At 36.9% G+C, this 25,000-nt stretch overlaps 1 protein-coding gene across 4 annotated transcripts in view; it reads right to left on the bottom strand.

Annotated features, from left to right (window-relative positions):
• The window catches only part of LOC144967272 (beta-1,3-galactosyl-O-glycosyl-glycoprotein beta-1,6-N-acetylglucosaminyltransferase-like), an 81,875-nt gene that overhangs the window by 41,664 nt on the left and 15,211 nt on the right, over positions 1-25,000 (bottom strand). The window contains exon 1 of one of the 4 annotated variants that reach the window (XM_078904312.1): positions 14,250-14,474. The exons of the other annotated variants lie outside the window; for them this stretch is intronic. The gene's annotated coding sequence lies outside the window, so the exon portion shown is untranslated. Of the gene's footprint in view, positions 1-14,249; positions 14,475-25,000 lie in introns of those variants that run through there. 4 annotated transcript variants of the gene reach the window in all.

The following is a 25,000-nucleotide window of genomic DNA, read 5'->3' as shown; positions in this document are numbered from 1 at the left end:
GAGATTTCCATTACAACCATGGGCCCATAATGAATTGGGTTGTCAGACATGCAAATAAGCACACGTCGGCCCTTGCAAATTTAATTTGTAAAAGATCAACAAAATCATATCAAGCCCATACTTGCATTTGGTAATCAGACCTGTAAATATGTGCACGTATGTAAAGGGTAATCTTAACTGAATCGATCGAATTTAGAAGATAATAACAAAATTAAAAACTTCAGCTTTTATATAGCGCAATAACCACCAAACGTGCTCAAAGCGCTTTACAATGGGTCCCTAGCCAACAGGAACATTTAACATGTAGGACATAACATGACGCATGTTAGGCGATCGATATAACATTTATTTTTATTCAGACAGAGACAACGCTTTAACAGTCAGTTCAGGTATCGGGTTTAAACCTGAGTACGGTGAGAGAATGTGAGTACCTACTACAGAGACTTTACTAAGGACTTCAGCTATGCGCCGCATAAAGTAAAGCGGGACTCGAAAGCCAGGACCAAACAGCCGCAAAAGATTTATGGCCAAATTTGTTTAAATTTAAAATGTGTTTAGTCAGAGTTGGGTACGGATTAAGAATCGATTCTCTTCCCAGCGAGTCCGTTCTAATTCCAATGGTACTGTATCTGAATTGCATACGCTTGTTCGTCATTGTCCTATTATTTGTTTTTGTTCTTAAAGGGTCCGTCCAGCCCAGCTACCAAGTATCTAGTCGAATGAAAGGCGTCGCCAGATCATAATGTAATAAATTATAGTAGATAGTAGGCCATTGCAAAATAGGATTTGGAATTTCTGTAATAATAATAATAATAATAATAATAATAATAATAATAATATATAATAATAATAATAATAATAATAATAATAATAATAATAATATTAATAATAATAATAATAAAAATAATGATGAAAATAATAATAATAATAATAATAATAATAATAATAATAATAATAATAATAATAATAATAATAATAATACTAATAATAATAATAATAATAATAATAATAATAATAATAATAATATTAATAATAATAATGGTGATGATGAAGATGTTGATGGTGATGATGATGACGATGGTGATGATAATAATAATAATAATAATATAATAATAATAATAATAATAATAATAATAATAATAATAATAATAATAATAATAATAATAATATAATAATAATATGGTGATGATGATGATGTTGATGGTGAATGATGATAATGAATATATAAATAATATAATAAAATAATAATAAGATGACGTGGTGATGATAATGATGATGATGATGATGATGATGATGATGATGATGATGATAACAATGATAATAATACCCCCACCCCCAATATATCATTTACCCGCGGAGTTCACACAATAATTACGTCAACACAGCCATCCACCGACAACACGTCCATTATTACGGTTGTAAGAAGATAGTAATGACCGATTCTAACATGCTTGCTTTTTGAGGCCAGGTACTCATTTTACACCTGAGTACGGTGAGAGAATGTGAGTAAAGCGCCTTTTCCAAGGACTCAACTATGCGCTGAGCGAGGCTCGAACACAGGACCTTCCGATCCGAAAGCAATTGCCACAAGACCACGTAGCCGCATTTTTAAACAATTGAATAAGAATCTCGAGCCAAGAATCTAGCGGTCCTAAAGGGAGTTGTCACACCACACGACCACATAGCCATCCAATTGCATGCACAGATTCTGTGGTTCCATGAACCGCGTTGTCACATCGTTAAGAGATGTCCACATACTACACTGAGTTATAACTTATTCAAAACAATCGGTTTATGTTAATCGAAAATCCCGAGCCACCCATTTATTAACCAGTTCACTGTTGTACCCTGGAAAAATTCTTATTTCAAAATTTGGCCAGATGACTCGTCCTTCAAATATTTATCGATTTAAATGTCCCTCACCTTGGCAAAAATTCTCAATCCTGGGACTTCGCTAAGTTGCAGGTTTGAGAGTTTTTGCCAATATGAGGGTCATTTAGACCGATCGATATTTGAAGGACGAGTTTTCTGGCCAAATTTTGAAATACGAGTTTTTCCAGAGTAACAGTACATTAGTTGTCTGGTTAATGCCTTCATAATAGACTCGTTCATATGATTGCTCCCGCGATTCATCGGGTTAAGTTTAATACTCACGAAGAATTACAAGGAGTTGATATAAATACTAGACGGCAGAGTTGCTGAAAGACCCCCCCCCCCCCAGCCCACCCTCAAAGAATCATAGAGGAAATAGACTAATATGTGTAGATGATATTGGTAAATAAATCTGAACATTTTCTAGAACACGTTTCAATAAAATAAAATGCAAAATAACTTGTATCGTTTGAGACATTTTTGAATTTTATTTTATTTTATTTGTTTTCCACGTTAATTTGTGTATTGTTGTGCTGACGAAGGTTTGTACCCGAAACGTCCATTGTCTGTATCGTTCCTATTGGAAACCCCCCAAGGGACACGAAAGGTTGAGTGTCCAAACCAGACATGGAGGCGATCCTAGAGGCCCCATTCCATGTTCCACAAGGAGCGATGAGGATTAACTAACAAACCAGTGGTCGTAAAAACAGAAGCAAACAATGTAAAGTTCCTTACTCGAAGGCACAACACAGGGGCCTGCCTTTGCTGGTGTTAGCACCGCTTCTGTAGTTGAAAACGCTGGATGTGCGGCTATGTGGTCTAGTGGTATGACACTCGCTTTCGGATCGGAAGGTCCTGGGTTCGAGCCTCGCTCGACGCATAGTTGAGTCCTTGGAAAAGACTCTTTACTCACATTCTCTCACCGTACTCAGGTGTAAAATGAGTACCTGGCCGTTATCAGCGTTGTCTTTGTCCGAAAATTGTAATATCGCCTAACAGGCGTCATGTCTCGTCCTACATGTTAAATGTTGCTGTTGACCAGGGACCCATTGTAAAGCGATTTGAGCACGTTAAGTGGATATTGCGCTATATAAAAGCTCAATGTGATCCTTGAAATTGTGTAGTGGTGGTAAGAGAAGACATGGTACATATCGATTTCTGACGTCATGAGAAACGTAATCGTTTTTGTTTTTTCTTTGATTATGGATCATTGCGTTATAATGGGGGAAGGAGGGAGCGAATCAAAGTTCGTAGGAAAGAGAGAGAGAGAGAGAGAGAGAGAGAGAGAGAGAGAGAGAGAGAGGGAGAGAGAGAGGGAGAGAGAGAGAGAGAGAGAGAGAGAGAGAGAGACAGAGAGAGAGAGAGAGAGAACCAGTTGACTTTTGTACTCTGGAAGAATGTACACGTAGTTAAATATCTGACCAGAAAACTCGCACTCAAATATCGATCAATTTAAATGACCCTCACCTTGGCAAAAAGTCTTAAACCTGGGTCTTCGCTGAGAGATTTTGTCATGAAGTGGGTCATTCTAATCTACCGATGTTTGAAAGATAAAAAGGAGAGTTGGGGGTGTTAGGGAAAGATAATATGTGGACATCATCGGAGATCGATTATGGTCCCTTTGAGTGCTAAGCTAGTGCTCTACCAACTGAGCTATTGCAATCGGTTAAGAATAATCCCATCGTGTTACATTCTTTTTAACATTTCTTGCTTTTATCACTCTGTATGCTACCGTAGCCATCGTTAACATATAGCCTGACACTAGAACCCTCTTGGACTTACAGTTTGACGTCATTTTTTTTAGGTTTGTGCAGTGTCTAGTGAATTGTCGTTAGCAGAGCTCAAGGAAACAAGTTGATTCCATTGGTTGAACTTTTGAATACAACTCACGATTTGTTCTCTTCTGTTGCCAAAGACTTGTCTTTTGGCGTCATTTTTTGGTCAGTGTCAGGCTATAAGTTAACGGAGGCTACGATGCTACTCACCCCGCTAGTGACCAGACACGTAAATAAACACATTTTGGTATTCCGGAGGTATTCCCAACCTCTGCAAAGTTGGAATCCACCGATGAAAGATGAAAGTGCAATAAACTTGCATGAACTAAGTCAATAATAGTCTTCAATTTATGTAGGTACATGGTTAAGTAACAGGAACAGATTCAACGGGCGAGTAGGTACAATAAATATCATTCCCAAGAAGAAAAAAACCCATCCTACTAGATTTATCTCCACGTGCATGTTGAAATCGTAAAAGTGCAATATCATGTTTACACAGAGTTAGTAGATGATTTCTCTCTCTCTCTCTCTCTGTCTGTAAAATTCTGTTATCAAAGTGTTCCCAATCCCTCCAAAACATCCTTTCTATCTAATTTATATTTTATCTATTGATGATCTTATTCATTCGATTAACATTTTCTCCCTATCTGTTAGGAAAACACACACAAAAACGTCATATTAAAAAAAAGTATTTATCTATTCATTTATTTATCCGTTGACATTTCGATTCTATCTTCAGAAAATCATTATGTAATTCTGATGGGATATTTAACCCAAACTACAAGAATCAGCAGCAGATGTTCGATCCAAATTACAATTATTTCACGGCCCATGTTTAAAAGGTCACCTAACTATGGTCACCACAACTATCCTGTCTTTGCGAAAACACTGACTGATCATAAGTATAACGGTTAGTTCAATCATTAGTACGTATTGAGTATTTGAGCTGGACGGATATTGCTTGCCCTACCTATTATTGGCCTATCCTCTCTCCCTTCCATTGAAGCACGTGACGCTCTCAGCTCGCCGTAGATCGTTTTGCCGTAAACTGACGATATATCGATCGATACCCCCCCCCCCCCAAGTGACAAATTTGAAACTTCAGAGTCTTAGGTTTGAGACTTTTTGACACAGATAGGGAGTCCTTCAGCTCGATGGGTATTTGAAACAAAAGTTGTCTGACCAAAATGACAACCAAACATTATTTTTAAAAAATATATAAATAAATAATCAAAATGTAAATAAATAAATAAATAAATATAAAATACAAATAATAAATAAATAAATAAAAATCGGTCAAGTCCGACGTGTATATATGCAAATAAGTGCAGGTTGGTCAAGTCACCTTATGACAGTTAATTCCTCCTCTCGCTAAGAAGTTGCGTCACCCGTTGAGCACGCTTAACCTTCTGTCGAACTTGCACATCGTTTCCCGTAATATTCTTTAATTTTAAATAATATCAATCGTAGTATCGAAATTAATTACAATCCTTGGGCGACAATGATCTCTCATGATAGGATTGTCAAATTCCACATCGCTTGTTGGGTTGAGAGAGGGAAAAACCACACACACGCAAACACACACACACACACACAAACACACACACAGACACGCATACATTGTGTCTGCCGAGTGAACAGTGATCATTCCTAGTGTTAAGCAAGTCAATATATTCATATTATATATATATATATATATATATATATATATATATATATATATATATATATATATATATATAATTTCTAAACATTTGAAATTAAGATAGTTTGACTTCTACAACGTTGTTATCGAGCGTTGCTCTCATCAGGAAGTGGAAGTGAAAGTAGATTGTTGTGTTTTCGTATTTTTATAGATTCGTGTTTATGGAGGTTCGTAATTACATAAAAGGTGTTTGTTTCTATGTCTGCATGAGGAAGTTAGTTCGTTTCTTCTGTTGAGTGTTGCTATGTTCGGTTTAGTGATGATGAAGAATTTTTCTTCCAAGCAGAGGTTGCAAATCTTAGAAGAGGGGAGTACGACTGTGCTCTGGAGATGATTTTCCATGTGATGCTGTGTTGTATGTTTTTTTCTTTGAGGTTCCAAATGTGTTCGCTTAGTGTAGTGGAATGTCGTTTGTGTATGTTTCTGAAGGAAGATGTATGCAGGTTGTATCTGGTTTTGAATGGACACTCGGTGAGGCCAATGTATGTTTCTTGTTTTGGTGTGTCTGGTCGTGTTACTGTGGCTTGATAAATTACGTTTTGAGTCAGGCAATTGCCGTTTAGTGGGCATGTTGTCTGGGTCCTACAGTTGCATTTTTTCACTAGGTTGTTGCTGGGCTGATCTGGCTGTGATAGTTTTCGGTTATTGTTGGATGAAATAATGTTTTGTATGTTTGGCATGCAGGTGTATCCTATTTTGATGGTGTTTTTTGTTCATGATTGGGTGTAGAACGTGACCGGGAGGGAAGCATTTTTGTAGTAGATTGAAGAATTTGTTACCGATAGAAGTTGTCACATTCTTGCTGTAGGGTGGGTTGAACCATGTTATGTGTCGTTTTCTTTGTCGTTTTTTTGTTGGGGTGGTAATGGTCTCTTCCTCATATTCTAGTTTGTAGTTATATCCACTTTTTTGTAGTGCGTTTGTGTACGGTGGGATTGCATCGTTGAATATGTTGTTGTTTGTAGAGTTGTTAGATAGTCGTTTGTTAATGCTCTCGGGGATGTTTTTTATTATAGATGGCGGATGATTGCTGTGTCTATGAACGTACAATGGGATGTTGTTGGGTTTTGAAAATGGTTGATAGGTGCCGTCGTTTAGGTTGATGGTTATGTCCAGGAAGTCGGATGTTTTTTTGTTGGCTTCGATTGTAGCTTACCCCTAAAGAATACACACATTTACTTGAGAAAAATATACAAGCAGAGTACAAGAAACAAACACCATCTACGACACCTGACATTACAGCAGAAGACAAAAGCATCGCCGAAAACCTACAGCTAAGTGACAGAATAGACACCACAGCAAAATCTAACGCCTTCATCACTATCAAAGACCATAAACCAAACTTTCGCAACAACGTACAATGCCGTCTCATAAACCCATGTAAATCACAAATTGGAAAAATAAGTAAACAGATTTTAGACAGAATCAACACTAAAATCGTCAAGAAAACCGAATTCAACCAATGGAGAAACACCACTGAAGTTATCAACTGGTACAGAAACACAGAAAACAAACAACGACAAAACGCAATCACCTTTGACATCTGTAATTTCTACCCTTCAATCACCAAAACCCTACTCCTCAAAGCACTACAGTTCGCAAAAACCTTCGACAACATCACCGAAGAAGAAATACATATTATCCTGCACTCGAAGAATACATCACTTTACAATAATGGAACAGCATGGACAAAAAAATCAACAAACTTTGATGTCACCATGGGGAGCTACGATGGAGCAGAAACATGCGAGCTCGTCGGACTATATCTACTTTCTTAAATGCAAAATCTCGATATAAACATCGGACTATACAGGGACGACGGACTCGCATTGTGCAACAAAACACCGAGACAGACAGAATTAATAAAGAAAAAAATATGCAAAATCTTCCAGGACAACAATCTGAAAATTACAATCGAAGCCAACAAAAAAACATTCGACTTCCTGGACATAACCATCAACCTAAACGACGGCACCTATCAACCATTTTCAAAACCCAACAACATCCCATTGTACGTTCATAGACACAGCAATCATCCGCCATCTATAATAAAAAACATCCCCGAGAGCATTAACAAACGACTATCTAACAACTCTACAAACAACAACATATTCAACGATGCAATCCCACCGTACACAAACGCACTACAAAAAAGTGGATATAACTACAAACTAGAATATGAGGAAGAGACCATTACCACCCCAACAAAAAAACGACAAAGAAAACGACACATAACATGGTTCAACCCACCCTACAGCAAGAATGTGACAACTTCTATCGGTAACAAATTCTTCAATCTACTACAAAAATGCTTCCCTCCCGGTCACGTTCTACACCCAATCATGAACAAAAACACCATCAAAATAGGATACACCTGCATGCCAAACATACAAAACATTATTTCATCCAACAATAACCGAAAACTATCACAGCCAGATCAGCCCAGCAACAACCTAGTGAAAAAATGCAACTGTAGGACCCAGACAACATGCCCACTAAACGGCAATTGCCTGACTCAAAACGTAATTTATCAAGCCACAGTAACACGACCAGACACACCAAAACAAGAAACATACATTGGCCTCACCGAGTGTCCATTCAAAACCAGATACAACCTGCATACATCTTCCTTCAGAAACATACACAAACGACATTCCACTACACTAAGCGAACACATTTGGAACCTCAAAGAAAAAAACATACAACACAGCATCACATGGAAAATCATCTCCAGAGCACAGTCGTACTCCCCCTCTTCTAAGATTTGCAACCTCTGCTTGGAAGAAAAATTCTTCATCATCACTAAACCGAACATAGCAACACTCAACAGAAGAAACGAACTAACTTCCTCATGCAGACATAGAAACAAACACCTTTTATGTAATTACGAACCTCCATAAACACGAATCTATAAAAATACGAAAACACAACAATCTACTTTCACTTCCACTTCCTGATGAGAGCAACGCTCGATAACAACGTTGTAGAAGTCAAACTATCTTAATTTCAAATGTTTATAAATAGCTCCTTTTATTCTAAAGTTGAGCACTATTATTTCATGGTTTTTGTTTTATAATTTATATATATATAATTTCAATATTTACCACAATGTTGGAGTCAGTCTACATTGCAACAACACACAATAAACCAAACGCTATAAACACACAGTCCTGACGATGGCTGAAAAGGCCTGAAACATCGATGTTGACTGACTCGAACATTGTGGTAAATATTAAAATAATAATTCGCTCCATTGCTACATGTCGAGCACTTTTCGTACATATTTGTATCCAACACGATTCAATATATATATATATATATATATATATATATATATATATATATATATATATATATATATATATATATATATATATATATATTGTCTTGATGGTAATAAATGTCCCGGATCTTTGTTGACAATAGAAAGTGTAATAAGATAATAATGCAATATTTACAATGGCATTTTCTGGACAGTGCCCCTAAAGACAGTGTAACGTTGTTACTATGTCGTTCATGTGGTCATTGGTCATTGAAGCATGGCATCGGGACGGTCGGACAGTCAGACCCGATCGGGAGATTGCGTCCACAAGTCGAGTCCAAGTCGGACAGTGGTTCGTCCATGATGGCCTATTGACACAATTAAATGAAACTCACAGCCTTAAAACGATATTACCTGGCCGTAAACAGTATTCTTTATGTCGGAAAATAGGGTTCAACAGTCGTGACGTCACTTCCTCTCGTAATGACGCATAGTAACTTAGTAACTGGTTCTAAGCTATCGAAACAATGGCGGACGCCCTTATCAAAATACTTCTCCGACGAGCATGAGGAGAAAAACATTATAAATCTGATTATGTTTTGACTTTTATACATTCCGATCACATGACATGTGAAACTGTTCTAGCTAGCATGAAGAATAAAAAGTGCCGATTTTCTTTATTTAGAACAAAGCTGCTCGTTGCTGGGCGGACGTGACATCAGACTTTTGAAACCTATTGATCTAGTTTTAGAATGATGGCATCTCATTACCTAGTCTAAATATGTGTTAGACGTCAATACATATAATCCATCCTCACTCTTTTATTACGTCCCATAATCCCAAGAATCCGCCTATAACGTCATCCTGCTACTAAAATAAATAAATATGCCACCTTATGAATCAATTAATAATGAATAAGTCTTCGGAAAGACTGATTACATACCGACTTCCAAGGAGTTCGCAACAAAAAGGTAGACGGTGTGACGTCACGACTCCTCTGCCCTATTACAGCAGCTACACATACACACACACACACACACACACACACATATATATATATATATATATATATATATATATATATATATATACATATTATATATATATATATATATATATATATATATATATATATATATATATATATATATAAAATTTTAAAGTGCAATATCCATTAAATGTGCTCAAAGCGCTTTATAATGGGTTAAGACCACATAGCCATATAGTTTCATTTTAACTATTGTTTGCTTGATTAACTTTCGAAGACTCGTCTCGGTGATTTTAAATATTTCACAATGTTTATGGACGTGTGTGTATGTTTATGTGTGTTTCTATGTGTGTGTTTGAGTGTATGTGTGAATGACTGTATGCCTATGTGTCATCTTCCAACCGTAACAGTTGCATTGGTTGTTCGTCAATGTGTAAACAATGTTACAAATAGGATGTGTCGGTGTCAAATCGGTGAACACATCGTTGACACCTTTTATACATCTCATTGTTGTATCACACTGTGTTACAATCACCCGAGGAACAAGTGTCAGCAAAAAAAAAAAAAAAAAAAAAAAAAATCTAAAAAATAGCTTAGCTAAAAAACTCAAAACATCTGCCAGCCGGATATAACGTGCCAACACGACAAAATCTTTTAAACGGTTATAGTCTGATTAATACATTTTAGTATGAACGCCTCATACAAATGGCAGGCTAAAAACAATAATAAAGAGCTGAGTGACTTCAACTACGTTCTATCTATATCCACCAGAGTAATCTCGAGTCGTTTATAAAACGATTTCTTCTTTTTTTAAAAGTTTCATCAATTTTAAAGGAGAAGTATCCATTTAAAAAAAAAACGTAAATCGCCAAAGATATATTTTTAAAATCAAAAAGAAAAGAAAATATAATTTTAAAAAACAAAACACACACAAAATACCCAAACCACCAAAAAAAAAATTAACTAAAAAAAAAAGAACGACAAAAAAAACCCAATTAAATAAAGAAACAATTAAAAAAAAAAAAAAAAAAAAAAAAACCAACAAAAAACTAAAATACAAAACGAAACAAACCCGACTGGCTCGACCGAGATTCACTTATTGTTTTAGACACGAATTCTAGCCTTAGAGACCCATAGACCGTGCCAATACACGTTTCTCATAGACTTGTAACGAAAGGGCGTGGTAGATGGCGTCATTCGTTTGCAAACACGAACCAAGCAGTCATTTATTGTTTAAAGAATAACCTACCTCAGCCTACCTCTACTCTTTGCCGAGCACGGATCCGGGTAAAAAGGAAATGTTTTCGTGGGTAAATTATTATGGTCTTGTGGGACGACCGTCGCCTTCGGATCGGAAGGTCCTGGGTTGGAGTCCCGCTTTGCGCGGCGCATAATTGAATCCTTGGAAACGGCTCTTTACTCACATTCTCTGTTCGTATTCAGGTGTAAAACGAGTACCTGGCCGTAAACAGCGTTGTCACAGTCGAAAAAAAAAATGTAACATGCGTCGTCTCGTCCTATAGATAGAACGAAGATGACGTCACTCTGGTCTTTGTTATTGTTTTTTGCCATCCACGTTTATGAGTACTTCTCACTAAACTGTATGAAAAAGACTATAAAAAGTTATAGGTTTTCGTCCCGTAATTGTATTCAATAGTCTGATGTCACGTCGCCCAGCAACGGCGAGCAGCCTGGTTCTAAACAAAGAAAATCATTACTTTCTATTCTTCATGCTGGCTAGAACTTTTCATAATTCTTGTGATCAGAATGTGTAAAAGTCAAAACATGATCAAATTTATGTTTTTTTCTCACTTTGGATACGCTTTTATGCTCGTCGGAGAAATATTTCATAATGGCATCCGCCATTGTTCCGATAGTTTAGAGACAGTGTTACTAAGTTACCATCCGTCATTAGGAAGGAAGTGACGTTACGACTGTTGAAGAGTATTCTCACTAAACTGTATGAACCAGATTATAAAAGTTCATGGTTACACATAAGTCTGTGTGTCGGTCCGTTATACGTCCGGATGGCAATGTTTTGAGCTTCATAGCCAAGCGCATACTATCTATCTATCTATCTGTCTATATATATATGTGTGTGTGTGTGTTTGTGTAAGTGTGTGTGTGTGTGTGAGTATGAGTGTGTGATAATTGAATAACACATCAAATCTCCTTTATAGAGCAGCTTTGGCAAGGTGTTCAAAATGATAATAAAGACTAAAAAGTAAAGATGAAAAACGAAACTAAAAAAATAAAAGCACCACGACTTTTCAGGCCCTATACTAATAAAATTTGTCCCAGCAACCTTTGCACCAAGAGTGACTATGACGGTGGAAAGAAGGCGAGGCTCTCGTGCTCAATTTTCGAGATTTAAAGCTTTGAATTGTCGTGGAGACCAACCAAACACTACCACAAACAACCACAATAAATTACACTGGAAGTATATTCAAGTCAGACTATTCCAGAACATTTCTCAAGGACACTCAGATTTGACGCAAATATTGAGGTCATCAGATCTTATTATATTTATGGGCGTGACTCATAAATCAATCCTATTGTAGAATTCAGACCGCGGACACACAAAAATAAATTGAGTTTTTATATATCTAGAAATAGAAAAAAATTTGATAAAATGTTCTCAAATCGTTTTCAAGGGGTAACAAGACAACACAGCAACACTTAACGTATAGAATGAGACACAAGGCCTATGAGCGTGGCCTTCGTAAAATTATGGCCTGATACTGACCAAAAAATGACGTCAAAATGCCAGTCTTTTGCCACAAATAAAAACAAATCGTGAGTTGCATTCAATAGTTCAACCAATGAAATGACTTGTTTCCATGAGCTCTACTACGACAACTCACTAGGCGGTGCAAAAACAAAATAATGACGTCAGTCTGCGGTCCTTTTGGATTTCAGTGTCCGGCTATAACATAACGATGGCTACCGGAAAAGTCAGTTGACACCCCAAACCGACCACCATCTCTTCCCATTTTGTGACATCGCTTTTCGAAAACAGTATTGTTTATGATGCTCGTTTTGGACAGTTAATTTCCCTTGTTCTCGTAAGACGTGACGATGGTCTGAGCGGACGGTAGGTTACTAAACTACTATAGATTCCGATGTTATCAAATTGGCCTCATTCCCCCACTATAGGTACGCTTTATTACTATCTATAAAATGTCATTTTTATCTCTATCTACATTAATTGGGCGGCAGGATACGTCTATGGACTTTGCATCTATAGTTTGGTTACGTCACGACAAAAAAATATGAGATAGGCGTTTTTAAAGACATACACATGCATTGGTGCTTGCACTCAGTTCTCTTACTCACAACATCCGCCAGCCGGATATAACGTACTAACTACTACATCTACTACTACTACTACTACTACTACTACTACTACTACTACTACTACTACTACTACTACTACTACTACTACTACTACTACTACTACTACTACTACTACTACTACTACTACTACTACTACTACTACTACTACTACTACTACTACTACTACTACACTACTACTACTACTACTACTACTACTACTACTACTACTACTACTACTACTACTACTACTACTACTACTACTACTACTACTACTACTACTACTACTACTACTACTACTACTTCTACTGCTACTACTACTATTAATAATAATATCATTAATAAATAAAATCACTCTATCACATTATCAACAACATTTAATAGACGGAAGTATTTAAAAAAATGTAAATTAGGGTAAATATGTTCTATGAAGTGACACTACAAAAAGTAATGTAATTAAACTTGTGGTATACTATGAAGATTGCTTATCCGCTCTTTTTCAACTATAATTTATTAATTCATACGCCAACCATCCAGGAATAGACATTATTTTCACAACATTTTGTTAAATTTGTTTTCAAGGTTCCTTTGTTTATTGTTTTGCTGACGAATGGTTTACATCCGAAACGTCCATTGTTTTGTCCTGTTTTCATCCGGAGCCTTTCGTCCCCCCCCCCCCCCTCCCACCCAATTTTGTTTGTATTTTTACTACCCCAGGCTTCAGACCGCCCGTATCGCTCTCTAAATTCTAATCCAACCGCAATGCTGAGCACATAGGACGGAAAATGCATTGGAAAGTGTTCTATGCAGAGCATAATTTATCTGACAAAACGAAATGAATAATCTCCACCGAAGTAAAAATAACATATTATGACAAAGAATAATGCACTATATCAATTCTATTTTACAGTGAACCAATAAAAAGTGAAATCAATGTCAAAATGATTTGTAGTTTTTAACAGCATTCTGATTATGTAGAAACGAAAGTAGGGCACAGAACTTGCAGTCGATTGCTGAGTGTGTCTTCGACATCTTGTACGTCCCTCTTGTACGTTGGTGTAAAAACTACCTACGTATTTACTGTGACCAAACAAGTTATTGGACTAGATGGGCCCGCATGGGAGATCTACGCAAGCAAGAAAACGAACGATGAACAGAAAGACAAATAAATAAGCAGGATCGACATAGATAGAGTCAAGAAGTTGAAAAGATAACCAGGAAAAGATATTAAAAGAGAACATTTACTAGCAGCCGTGTTGTGACCCAAATGGAGACCTAGTGAATGGAGGAACATAAATCTAAATATATATTTACCTTAAAACGTTCGTTAAGTCCAGAATTTTGCTTGAGAAGAAACAGTTCCGAAAATAATGCACATTAATTAGAGTACGAAGGCAAATAGTTGTGTTAATCGCATTGATACTTTATGCGGCGTGTGCATGTGTGTTCCCGGTGACTCGAGAGGAGACAAATGCGAATTCAATAGGACAATCAGAGAAACAAAAGCTTTTATGACACACCGTCATACCCGTGTTAATCAAAGGTCACTCACTAACTTAACGTTTTAGTAGTTAAAAAAAAGATAATAGTTATCATTAACTGATTATATCGGGTTTATCACGTTGACGCATTTAATCCTTTACGGGCGGAGTTTCGTTTTACTCGAAACTGAAATTAGCACATCGTGTTATTTTCACCAAGTGTAAGACTAAGCCCGAGTCGCATCGCTGTAGTTCCTTACTTATCCTTGATTGGGAGTTCACAACTTTAGCCCAATTCCAAGAGAGGTTTGGGTTCGTTTCTGGTGTTTTTCATGTAAATGATGTTTCAAAGATCTTGGATGAAAAAAGACTCCCAACTTTAGTCCAATTCCAAGAAAGAATTTGGGTTCGTTTGGTATATTATGTTACCCAAATGGCTCTGTTTCAAGGCAGATCTTGGGTCAAAACGAATGAAAATCGTTAAAAGATAACGGTAGAATAAGATTTCAGTGATTTAAGTCTGGTCATTTAACTATTTAACTGCCATACTTTGGAAAAACACGTTTTGGAAATTTGGCTGTAAAACTGGTCTTTCGTATATCGATCGATTTAAATGACCCTCATCTCGGAAAAAAATACAAACAAACCTCTCTTCGCGAAGTCCCATGTTTGAGAAGGTTTTTTTTTTCTTCTTCTCGAAATGACGGCCATTTAAATCGATCGATATTTGAAGGACGAGTCTATCGGCCATTTAAAAAAAAAGACCTGCGTCTTTCCAAATTATGGCACAGTTAACTATGTTAAGGGTTAATCAAGATGGGTTTTTCGATGACGATAACAAGTGGTCGTAGTGACGAAGGATGCTGTTATCATTGTAGTTGTGTTATCTTTAGTCAGACGTAGACGTACTGGTTGTGGGTTTCTAGGGCTTGGAGAAAGAACGTAGTGTTGTGTCAATGGGTTAAGTGTTGTCATTAGAAATTATTTATTTTCCTTAGAAATTGACAAAGTGAAACTAAGTTGCTATAAGCCGTGGACTGTAAAGGTAATAAACAAAAATAAAATGAATATTATATATTATAACAGCTTTAAAAAACCCGAACAAAATACCAAACACGGAACGATTCAAACTAAAAACCCTTTTCAGCCAACAAAAAAAACAAACAAAAAAAAAAAACCCACAAAAACCCCCCCCCCCAAACCCCCCATCATCATCATCATCATCATCATCATCATCATCATCATCATCATCATCATCATCATCATATCATTATTAGCATCATCATTATCAAATTATACTTATCAAGTGTTTTCCGAATCATAGAAACATACAGACATAAAAGTCGGAAATTACTCGAATGCCAGGCTTTGTTGGAAAAAAAAAATGACATTATATTATCCTATCAGTTTAAGGACATCCTATATAGGTTATGACACCATAATATGATTCAATGTGTAACCTGTTATTTTAGTCCTCCGAATAACGGGTGACATACACACTCCAAGGATTTTGGAACGGAAGAGTTGAGGGGGCGGGGGGGGGGGGGGGGGGGGTGGTGGGACGTCACGACCTATCTGCACTATTCGGAGCGACGTGCACATATTTGCAGGTCTGATAACCGAACACAATTCTCTACGGAATGGGCTCGGTATAACATTGTTGTAATTGAACAATACTTTGCGTTGGTTTGAGAGTACTGTTTTCAGAATACAACAATGGCCCTATAACAACTTAGGTTATTAGGCCTGATAATAAGCACACGTCGTGTCGGAGTAAAACGTCAATCTAAAGTTAACCCCCTCCTTAACAACTATAGGAAAGTCGTCACATTCATTACGATACAACCAACATTTTTCTGACTCAGATTTGTTTTTTAAATCTTAATATTTAAAGAAAAGGTGTTGTTATATTCACAAGAACTTTATACTGTTTTGTAACGCTTGTTCTGCTCTACAAGATTATGTAAATATCATGCACTTTGCGCGCTTAAATTTGAGTTTAAAAATTCAATTTAGAGTGTTGGGTTAGACATGAGATTTAGTAAAAGTTTTGAGAATTGTCGGTAAGGAGAGAGTTAAAATAGTCAGAGGAGTGAAATTTTTAGATTTCGGCAATTTATAAATATAATAATATATTGATTCTATTCAAGAAAACACAGATAAGAAAAAGTGTGTGTCAGAGAAAGCAAGAAAGAAACATACAAGAGATAAAAATAATCATCCCAAATATCAGACTTCTTCGACTGGGGATCAAACCTCAGATCTCCTGATTACCGGTGTAAAATGAGTACCTGGCCGTTAAGAGCGTCGTGTTTGTCGGGGGGGGGGGGGGGGGGGAGAATAAAAATGTAATATATCGCCTAACAGGCGTTATGTCTCGTCCTTTAGGATTCCTGTTGCAGTTGGCTAAAAGGATCCTTTACAAAGTGCCTCGAGCACGTTATGTGGATATTGCTCTGTAAATAAAAGCTCGAGTCAAAAAATAAAGTTAAAATATGGCACGATGTGGTACATGGCTCTACATATTATTAGTATGATAATAGTTTAGTTCCTGATTGTTTTTGGAACGAGGCGTGATATCTACGTTATAACTCAATGACCTGTATCCGCAAAACACACACAGGCTATTTCCAACAGTCGAGTGTGGTATCCATTCATTAAACTATTTATGCAATTTATATAAGAATGACCTGACGCCTGACACCACTTCGCTATTTCGTTGTATTCTGAGGTCACGTGACATCAGCGTTAAAGTGTACCCGGATACAGGAAATATATATTTATAATTCGGATGTTGGCACTTGTAACGGATATAACGTGTGCGTAATGTATGCGATTCATTCTACTTGAACCTGGACGGCTGGATCAGGATATTATATAGATGGAATGCCGTTGAAATCACAATGTATTTTTTGAGTTTTCATTGCCAGCCAGAGGAGTGACCAATTCACATTATATTAACCCTCTATATAAATATTAACGCGTATTGATATCAAGTTAATAATTTGTGACGTCAGATTATCATGCGTTCAATTTCACTTAAAACTAGATTTAAAAAAAAGAAGTATCATTTATCCGTGTTTTAGAACATGTCTTTTATTCAAAGATGACGAAATCGGAATCGATTGAGGCCGATGTACACTTATTTTCAGGTCTGGTAACTCAATTCCTTATGGGCTCATTGTTGTAATGGAAATCTTTAAACATGACGCAAAATATTGTCCATTACGACAATGTTAAATTAGGCCCATAAGCGGGTCGGGATGTCAGACCTGCATAATATATGTACACGTCGATTGAGAGGTAGAATAAAATATCTTTTTTCTTCCTACACTCTTGCATTTCGGAATTCGAACCTTGTTCTAATAGCTCACTTTCAAGCTTTAGCAGCAACAATTGGGAAAACGTTCAGAATTCCAAAACGCAAGGGTGTAAGAATCATATTATATTGTCCAGTAGATTTTACTAGGACAATAGTTCAAATGTGATCACCGTCACAATCAGATTATAATATTATGATAGTATATCCAGGTGGCAGCAGCTTCTAATGGTGCTCACACTACTATATTATGACGATCAAATTCTTCACTGCATTCGTGCATGCACCGACGCAAACCGCCCGGAAGCCTCGTCACAACACACCGTTCAACTAGATGCTTGCGGTTTCGGGTTCTTTCCCACATCGGGTACATACTGGACAGGTGGAAAGTCCCCACTGAAGAAGCGATTTTGCTGTGAGGCAGGTTCTCGACCGAAGCCGATTCGCTACCACCCAGTGTCTCCTCTTACTGGTGTAGAAGCCTGGCAACTTCTCACCTAGTTTCGAGGAGTGTATATCCCCGCCCCCCTCGAGATCCATGTGTCAAATCAATTGCCGCATTTGGGTACAGTGGCGAATCCGCTCGAAAGCTTCATCACAACATAAAGTTCGACTAGATGCTCTCAGCGGTTTCGGGTTCTTGTCCACAACGCGTACACGTGGTACAGGTGGCAAGTCCCCAGAGATGTAAGCGTCGCGGCAGGTTCTCGATGTCAGTCGATTCGCCGCAACCCAGTGTCTCCTTTTGCTAGTACAGTGTAGCCTGGCAACTTCTCTTCCACTGGAAGCTCCAGTTTCGAGGATTCGCGGTGGTCGGCGCATTCGGCCTTTCAATCTTTAAAATAAAAAAATAAAAAAACAAAAAAAAAAAAAAAAAACAAAAAAAAATCACATATCCTGGTCTTTTCTTACAGGAGTCCATGGCCTCCCACCGTCCCATCCCTTTTTCGATGTGTAAGATTATATTTGAACGGCCCCTTAGGTCAGTTTGTGGAAACTTATTTTCTTTTTAAAAATATATATTTTCGAATATTGGGTTGGAAGCAACTCTCTATTATTAGAACTTTCCGCTTAATTAATTTTGACCTGTTGTTTCAAAGAGTTATATATTGTGCAAATAAGTGCACGTCACACTCAATCAGTCCTTTCACAGTGACACTTGTAAGAAAATTCATTAAACCTGACACCTGTCACATTGAGAACAGAAGAATATTGCTATTGAGCTGCTTGCTTTGGTTTGGGATTTTGTTTTGTTTGTTTGTTTTTTTTGTTTGTTTTTTTGTTGTTTTTTTTGGTGGGGGGGGGGGGGGGGGGGGGTGTCTTGTATTCTTCTTTCCTTTTTTTTCTTTTTCTTCGAATTAAACGGTCTTAAAGGTGTATTTAGCCGTGACACCAGTGTTTTCTTAATGCGTAACGTAACTAACCAACGCGTAATGTTAAACCAGTTAAAAGTTCACGCACTCTAGAGAGATACGCATAGAAAATTTGGCCAAAATACTCTTTCTTCCAAACTCTTCAAATATCGAAAGATTTAAATGACCCTCACCTTGGCAAAAACTCTCAAAACCTGCTGGCACTTCGCCATTTCATTTAAATTTGTCACTCAATTGGGGGAGGGGGGGGGGAGGAGGGGAGGGGAGGGGAGGGGGGGGGGGGGGGAGGGGGGGGGGAGAAGGAATCACATGTGGCCTAACGTCTTGAAGCGGTATTATGTGAGAGTGAAACAGTTGCCAAAACAAGTTTGTTATTGTGAAAATAACCAGAAGTTTCCGATGTTAGTTTTTGATAATATGTCTTTTGTCGTCAATAAAAAATAAATTTAACCCACGTTTCATATTTAGGGTTCCAAAATCAAATTTTGTCTTCTAAAACCATCTCGAAATAACACCGTTTTGAGCACCTGGTTTACATGTTATTATTATTATTATATATTATTATTATTATTATTATTATTATTATTATTATTATTATTATTATTATTATTATTATTATATTATTATTATTATTATTATTATGTTCTCTGCAGTATATTAGTACAAAGTACAACACATGATAAGGGTCAAAGATCGTCTTAAAAAGAGCATGTGCCAGATACGTGGGGTGTAGAATACCGTTATGGCAACCATGGAAACCCAATATAAACATTGTTCCGGCTCCTTGCATTTCAAAGCGTTTTGAATTATCAATTCATACATTGCACGGTGGTAAATTTAATAAAATTCATTGCAACAACAAAACTTTAAAAGCCGGTTTTATTCCTGCTTGCTTTTCGATTTCGCACTTCATCCCCCCCCCCCTTCCCCCCCCCCCCCCCCCACACACACACACACAACGTTTTAGTTAATTAAACCCGATACTCAATAATAGCTGTCTATAGTGTCTATCTATCTCGAGTGGGGCGGACATAACAATCACAATCGTAATGAATATGAAGAAGATATTATATATGTATTTACTCAGTTATTTCCCTTGTTCAATATAGCTGTAATAGGGAAAATCTAAGGCCTTAAACAAAAACGTTATGATTGATTGCCAAAGCGGTTGGAAAACAGATTTTTTTAAAGGGTCTTAGTAACCTGTTTGCAAATGTTCATGCTTTCAACCCGAATTTGCACGGTTTTAGCCAGATTCCTCCTACCATAAAAGCAGCACCGCCAATTGGGCAGTAGTCCTTAAGAGCTTTAAGGCCCATGGAGCCGGATTTTATCCCGGTTTCTATAGCGTGAAACGGGCCCTTTGCCACCCTTTGGATATGACGCTAGTCTACTACTTTTCGCCAGGTGTAACAGACCAATCTACCCAATCACTGCTGGGAAGGGTCACAGAAGGGTCAGAAAAAAATCTCGACTGCACCCGGGATCGATCTAGGTCCCTTTGCGTGTGAAGCGAGTGCTCTACCTATTGAGATATTGGGACAGCCAACTTGAGCAGTGAGGAATTAATTTAAAAGGCAACACCTCTGATGTTAAGTACGTTTGCGATAGAACTAAGGGATAGAGTCAATAAAATTTGATTCAATAGTCTGATGTCACGTCCGCCCAGCAACCAGCTGCTTGGTTCTAGACAAAGAAAATCGGTACTTTTTATTCTTCATTCTGGCTAGAACTTTTTCGCATGTCATGTAATCAGAATGTATAAAAGTCAAAACATGATCAGTTTTATAATGTTTTTCTCCCCCGGATACACTTTTATGCTCGTCGGAGAAGTATTAAATAAGGACGTCCGCCATTGTTCCGATAGCTTAAAACCAGTTACTAAGTTACCATGCGTCATTACGAGGGAAGTGACGTCACGACTGTTGAAGCCAATTTCACGAATCCTGAAAAAAAGATTAAATTGTTTTTCTATCGTGGTTAAATGTTTGATGACATTCGTCTGTAGCGTTTTATTCATCATGTTTTGTTGATAAAGGGGAAACCCGAAACGTCCATTTTTATCTGTTTTCTTATATCAAATTAAAGCGTACATTCAATTTCACATTGTTACTAATTTGTTGAAGACGACAAATCTTGTTTTCAATGCCTCAATGTCAGAGGACTACTACTTTCATGGGATATATCCAAAAATTCTATAAATTACGAGAAAAATCCTGACGAATGCGCCAGGAATGAATGGAACCCATGCCACTACGATTCATAAAAGAGCCAGCTATCACACTCCGCCACCGACTCATTCTAAATAAAACGAATTGAAAAAAAAAAATAAAAAAAAAAAGGAATTGCTTCGACTTTGACATTGTTGGCATCAAGCCACGAACGGAACTGAGCATCGTAAGACCCGAATTCGGTTTCAATCACTTCTGACGATCGGTGAAAAGTAAAATCGATAAGACATTATCGTATTGTTATAATATTGTAACTTCAGATAATATATGCACTGTACAGATCGACTTATTTTGTAAACGATACAAAAATATAGATTACCTTTCACGCTTTTATACACACACAAAAACAGTCTTAATTTCATTATGAATAAAATTTAGGTCATATATTTCTTTACTTTTTTCTTTTTCTTTTCTTTCTTTTTTTAACTCACTCAACCCTAACGTCGACTATATCCGTAGTTTACCCAGGTTACTTTTACCCCATGCCAAGTTATTACATTTTTCTGAGAAAAATTATAGGCGCCCTATCAAAGCTAATGTTTTTAGTTTTCGCACGTTTATGGTAGTTGAATCAAACTATCTATGTACATGCTCATTTTAAATATATTTTTTTCCAATTTTGAAAAGTAGAAAAAATCTCTAGTATTGAGTGAGTTAAAATTCTTTATTTATTTCATTTGATATATTGCGTAATTCCGACGTGCACATATATGTTTTCAGGTCTGATAACCTAACGCAATAATTATGGGCTTGAATTAACATTGTAGTAATGGATAATATCTTACGACGGCTTGAGAGTACTTCCATTACAAAATCAATTATAAGCCCGTATTAATTTTGGTTATCAGACCTGCAACTAAGTACACGTCGGGTAGTCTATATTAAAAGAAATAAACAATTTAATTCGCAATCGCTTGGCTTAGTAATCTTTCTGAAGTACTTTGGCCTCAAAATGCACGTAGAAATTCATCATCATCATCACCATTGCCCTGTATAGGCCACAGACAAACAGCTTCCATCATTCTCTATCCTGAGCTAACTTTTTTAAAAATCTCGTTCCATGTCTTATCACTTCTCTGTATATCAGTATAGAGACAGATTAAAGAAATTTGTGATACTTAAAATTTGAGAATTATATATTCTAATTCACTTTAAATACCGCCTTATTATCTTTAATCTTTGGATTTATAATTCTTCACAGAAAACAGCGAACCATTTTAGTCGACGTGTACATATATGCAGGTCTGACATCAGAACCCACTTATGGGCCTAGTTTAACATTGTTGTAATGGACAATGTTTTGCGATTTTGAGATTTCCATTACAACAATGAGCCCATAGGGAATGGGGTTATCAGACCTGAAAATAAGTGGACGTCGATTTTAGTATGTACAATGATTTTTTTTTCTTCCGGTATGCAATGGGTCTTACCAGAGTTGACAGTTTGGCGATTTTAATGCCAAATACGTGGAGCTTTTTGAATCCATTGGGGTGACATTTCGGCATTATAAAAATTTTGCAAAAAAAAAACAAAAAACCCTAAAAAACAAAAACAAAACGTGAGCCTTTAGAGAGCGCAATATCCACTTAATGTGCTCAAAGCGCTTTACAAGGGGTCTCTGACCAAACAGCAACAAGTAACATAATATAGAACAAGACATGACGCCTGTAAGGCGATATTGCAATTTTTTTCCGACGGAGACAATTCTTTCAACGGCCAGGTACTCATTTTACACCTGAGTACGGTGAGAATGTCGGTAAAGAGCCTTTTCCAGGGACTCAACAATGCGCCGGGCAAGGCTCGAACCCAGGACCTTCCGATCTGAAAGCGAGGACAATACCACCAGACCACAAAGCCGCACATACACAAGTCAAACACAAGAAACAATTTATTTTCTCGTGTATATCAATTACACAGATTTTGCTTTTGGTGTTCTATTGTTGAATGTGGCATATATCTAAACCTTTTTTTAATGCCAAACCAAAATCTAATTGGTATTTTGCAGTTGAAAAGCATGCACCCCAATAGGGTTCAACAGTCGTGACGTCACTTCCTTCGTAATGACGCATAGTATCTTAGTTTCTGGATCTAAACTATCAGAAGATTGTCGGACGCCCTTATTTATACTTCTCCGACGAGCAGAAAAACATTATAAATCTAATCATGTTTTGACTTTTATACATTCTGATCACATGACATGTGAAAAAGTTTTAGCCAGCATGAAGAATAAAAAGTACCGGTTTTCTTTGTTTAGAACCAAGTTGCTCGTTGTTGAGCGGACGTGACATCAGACTATTGAATCCTATTTGCAGTTGAAAATCACACACCCCAATTTGGGTAGGGCAGCTTCGAGCATGTGCTAAAAATAGTCACCGATAGGAATCCAAGGATTACGTAAATCAAGTTTGGGTCGCTTTGTTTTGAATGATTGCACAATAGGAAAGAACGAATTATTTTGTCGTCCATTTCAAAATTTTCCAATCTTAAAAAGCTTGTTTCTCAACTAATACTGATCTCTCAGAGTGGTTCTATAGCATAGATTACAGGTTTTTAATACTGTACAACATATGTAATTTTCATGCTTTGAACTCTAATTGACACAATTCAAGGGTTTTTTGGACCTAATTCACCCTACTAGTCTTCGAGATGTAATCAGATCCTGGCTTAAAGAATGTTAAAGAGTAGTACTCCTTCTGCAGGAGAAATATAGATACCGACATATAGATAGACAAATAGATAGATAGATAGATAGATAGATAGATAGATAGATAGATAGATAGATAGATAGATAGATAGATAGATAGATAGATAGATAGATAGATAGATAGATAGATAGATAGATAGATTGATAGATAGAAAAATAAATGGATATATATATATATATATATATATATATATATACACACACACACACAACACATATATATATATATATATATGTTACACATAGTTTTGTGTGCTGGTACGTTATATCCGCTGGCATATGTTATAAGTAGTTTACATAAACGCATAGCACTAATTGAGAGAAAATAGGACATCGTACGTGTAAGACAACCCTGCGCCAAATGGGCACGCATCGCATGGCCAAGATAAGAGGTACATCCACGTTAAATCATAGGAGTGTAAATAGACTATTTATAAATCTATGTGTTAAAGTCATGATAACGCGACAATCAATGCGTTTTGCTTGAGTAATCATATGCAATGCGGGTAAAATGGTCATATATGAATGTTTCCTTATAAAGTTTCAAAACCTATAGATAGAATGCGCTTGGAAAGGAGTTCACAACATTGCCATCCGGAAGTATACGGACCAACACACAAACTCTGTGTAACCATGAACTTTTATAGTCTGGTTAATACAGTTTAGTGAGAACAACTCACAAACGTGGATGGCAAAAACAATAACAAAGGCCTGAGTGACGTCATCTGCATACTATCTATTGTATAATATCGTCCTTATCAACAAATAATTGGATTTTATTACTTGAGCTTTTATGTGGGGTAATATGCGCAAAAAACGACGTGACGTATTCACGTTCCAATAGCCGAACGCGATAATGAGCTTGGTTTATGTTTGTTTGTTTGTTTTTAAGGGTTTTACGGCGCTTGCAACACATTTATGTTATATCAGCGCCTGTAAACAGGAAGAAAGTGGGAT

This window comes from Berghia stephanieae, chromosome 3 (genome assembly GCF_034508935.2).
Source record: "Berghia stephanieae isolate SIO BIC M18660-M18661 chromosome 3, UCSD_Bste_1.3, whole genome shotgun sequence".
NCBI lineage: Eukaryota > Metazoa > Mollusca > Gastropoda > Nudibranchia > Aeolidiidae > Berghia > Berghia stephanieae.
This window is presented reverse-complemented; position numbering and strand designations above follow the sequence as displayed.